A 4,084-nucleotide genomic window follows, 5' to 3' on the forward strand; every position below is an offset into this window, starting at 1 on the left:
GAGAGAGAGCGTATATGCCCCCTTCGATAAGGCCAAATTCTCAAAGATTCCCACCGGCCCAGACGAGGAGGGGCGCGCTCCTAATTTGTGAACATGCGCATCGCCTTGCCAGGTGGCACGTACCTCACAGCCCGCCGGTCGCACCGGGCGGCCCTGCTGGGATGAGTGGACCCCACCTCACCTGGTTACCACCTGGTGGCCCCACGCGTCTAGTAGGGGCACCTTCCAAACTCCAGTCAGTAACCACACAAGTTTTTTAGGACTCATGAGCCTTCACAGTCTTGCATTAATAAAATCTCGGTCCTTCATTGAAATGGATTGTTTGGGGGGACTTTCTTTCCACTATGCCGCATGGCTGTGCTAAATTGCTTGCATACATACTTTATAAACATTGTGATGATGAATGCCTCGTTGAGAGTCTTGGTCTTGGATCAATCAATCTTGCACATATTTAAAAAAATGCGACTTGGTGTATTGAAGTGTTTGTGTGTTTCGTTGCATTCTCAACTCTCTTTTTGTGTGCAAGATTAGTCCCAAGCTACTTGCAAATTGATTATATTTAAGGATAGTCCAAGTTTCAAGATATCTCACGCATTGCTCTTTGCTTTATACTACTCTGTGTAACTTGAAAAAATGTTTAGTGCCTATTCACTTTAGGGTTGTACAACCTTCTTTTGCTTACACCGTTACAATGTTAAATTTTTTTTTCGTGCATAGATGAATTTTACAATCTTGGATAAGATAACTGTTGTCTCCTCCAAAATGCACATATCACTAAGGTTTATTTAAGTAAGAAACCATTGCATAGAAGTGTTCTTTGTCAAGCATTTCAAAATGTTAGAGATGTATCATGGTTAATTGATTGTTACATGCCTCAGTAGCCTTTTTGTAGAGTGCATTGAAAGATAGCCTTAACTAATGTCTCTTAATAGTTAACTTATGTGGCCTATTTGAAAATGCAAGCATGACATATTTGAATGTGTGATCTCTATCACTCAATTTTTCTTGTGCCTTTCATTTTTGCATTTCATATTTCCTGCAATGTCTATTTTTGCAGTAATTGTATTGCAATTAGCGTGAAATTGTGAAACATTATGATGAAAACGCATAAGTTGATATTTATGCAAATTAACAACATGCAGATAATGTCTTCATGCCTTTGCAAACAACTATCAATATAGGTTGATTGTTAAAAGGCTTTGCTTAGATTAACCAATTGCAAAGGATTGTGGTTTAAACCTTGTTTCCCTTTGTTTAATTTAGTTTTAATCAATCATGTCATGTAGTATTAGTGACAACACGTACATTTTGCCATGTAGGTCTATGTTTAAAATTTGGTATCTTTAGCGTGGCGGACATTTCAGACCATGTAGTAAGAATTCAAGCTAAGTTGATATACACTTTATTCTTTGGAAATATATACAAATCTATGATAAAAATGATCCAAATGGAAACATTAGAAAGCATGGCTGCATGCATGATGGACATTAAAAACCTCAATGCTTTTGTCATAAAGACCATCCATGATGTAGCAAAGGCGCTTGGATTTGGGGCTCAAGACTTCGAAAAATCAAGATCCATGTTGGTAGTAAGCAAATATATGCTATTACATAGTTAGAAGACAACTTGATGGCTTGTGTTTGTCGATTGTGATAAAGTAAAGCACTAATTGATGGAAAATAAGTGATGAAAAGTACTATCATTGCTGAGAGACATGAAAGGAAAGGGAGACTCATGAGGGGAACTTCGAGCTATTGCACTGCTAACTAGGATTGTAGTATTGGTTGATGCTCGATGAACTTGCTAGTTGTGACACTATGCATGGAATAAGATGGTAAAACTGAAGAGGCTTAGTGAGGCTTTTCAAAAGCAATAAACCCAACCGATGTTAAAGATGTAGTAATAGGGTAGGCCTTGGGACTTGAGGTAGGGTATATTAGAGATTGAGGCTTGGTCGTTGAAGGAACTTTTGCCATTGATGGAATCTTGTCTCCTTATTGGTATTGGGCCTTGTTTGTGGAAGAGAAAGTAGTCAGAATGCCTATCAAGGTACACATGATCTTAATAGGTGTGGTCTTTGAAGTCTTATTTGGTGACATGTTCCAGGTAGGCCTTTGCTGCTTGGTATGCCTTTTCATGGTTCTTTAAGAGGAATGGTGGTCCTTGGTGACTTGGAATGTTTGATCTGCTAGTTTAGTATCTTGCATTCACTTGGTGAAAATTTGAGACTACATACAATTGATTTTCTTTGAATAATACAAAATATCTCAATGAAAAAGTACCACGTATCTAAATTCATTTGAAATGATTCTTATCCTTATTGCCTTGACTCGACCATCATTGTTTGTAGGGGTGTGCAAGGTTTTTCCTATTTTAGTTTTTTAGTATACAATCATTGGAGCACCTTTTATTTATATACTCGTTGATAGGATATGGTTCCATGTCACTTTGAGGTAGTGAAAGATAGTTATAGAAGTAAGATTATACTCTAGTGTAGCACAGGATCAAGGAGTCATGATAGCTTCACTAGCAATGATATATATTGTGCAACATCAAGTAATATTGTTCCTTGTCCTAGACAGCTAGCAACATGTAGCTCTTCTTTCATAAAAGGATTTTATCAACAAGCAAGAGATATTATAGTATGGGTCTAGTTAAGTCCATTCCTTGAATAGTAGCAAGAGTAGGAGCTACATACATCAAGTCTCTTTGATACCACCATATGGTTTATCTCTCCTTTGAGTTTAGACATTGAAGCTTTGAAGTAATGTTTCTCGAATTGGTTTTGTCCCTTACATCCTTATTTAAACCCTTTAATATTGAGCAGGTTGTATTGGTAGAATAATTGATTGAATGTGAAAGTTAACCGACATCTTTGGCTTCCTCATATGAGATATGTCACACGAGGTCATCTAAAAGCTCCCCCTAGTATTTACTAAGATATTCTTTCTCCTCCCACATTAGTGGCCATGCTAGGTATTCCATGTGTTACTTTAATAATATTTCCATGTTGGTATGGATGCAAATACATGTGAATAACTTTAGCCTATAATTCACTTTAGTAAGGCACTTTGTGACATTTCTAGTCTCTCTTGATGAATGGTGTAGTTGCAACTTGTGGCTACAATTACTTCATGTCCACTCTTGATTGGGCATCATGTACTTCGTTGTCAGTGGATTGAGACTTGTGGGCAATAGTTGAAAGTAATTGTTGCTTGGAGTCCTTGAAACCCCCTAGAAGTATCCATAGGCTTATCACTTTTGGAAAAAGTAGGCATGAGAATAGTCATAGATTAGTTTTGTGATGACCAATTTATGATCTTTTCATTTTTATCCATAGGCTCCTTTTTTATGGCTTCTACAATCACTTATTGTTGTTGTTGTTGTTGTTTCCATTGCTTTCTCTTTTTTCTTTTGACAATGAAGCTGCAAGCTTAGGATATTTTGGGCCTTCAACTAGTCTACTAGTTGCTTCATTAGGCTACTTTTGTTAGTGTTTTCTTTTCCCTTCATCTCATCATGCACTTCTCTAGGTCACAATGAGCAACGTTGTTAGGCTATGATGATTCAAGTACAACTTATTTTGGAGGGTCCAAATTCTCAACTATTTCTCCTTCATTAGGCTCATTATCCATTGGTGTTGGTAGTTTTTCTTACTTAGTTGCCAGTTCCAGGGCTTTATCCTAAACAATTACATATTGCTTGTCCTTAGGGGATTTTGGCCCAGTGTTACTTGTGTCAATTGTTCCTCTTTAGGTTTCATTCTAAGTTTAGTTTTATTTTTGTTTCATTGAGAGGAGGTATTTGTGTATAGTATGACAGAGGTGGTCCTAGGCAACCACAACCAATGGTTTTCTACATAGTACCCTTGAGCATGTAGGAGCAAGTTTGGAACCCATCAGTGCATTAAGATCTCTCTCTATCGATATCTTCATCTATAAGATCTTGATCTTTTCCTTCATTTTTTGCAAGATTGTTGTTTCCTGCTGGTGGTTGTTATGGAGGTTTGGAACACATCCGTAGCATTATTCATTAGATTTTTCACTTGGAAAGTGGTCATGCCAATTGGTTTTCTCTCTTCCTT

Source organism: Lygodium microphyllum, chromosome 19, assembly GCF_053477565.2.
Source record: "Lygodium microphyllum isolate KBCC chromosome 19, Lygodium_microphyllum_v1.1.10, whole genome shotgun sequence".
Taxonomy (NCBI): domain Eukaryota; kingdom Viridiplantae; phylum Streptophyta; class Polypodiopsida; order Schizaeales; family Lygodiaceae; genus Lygodium; species Lygodium microphyllum.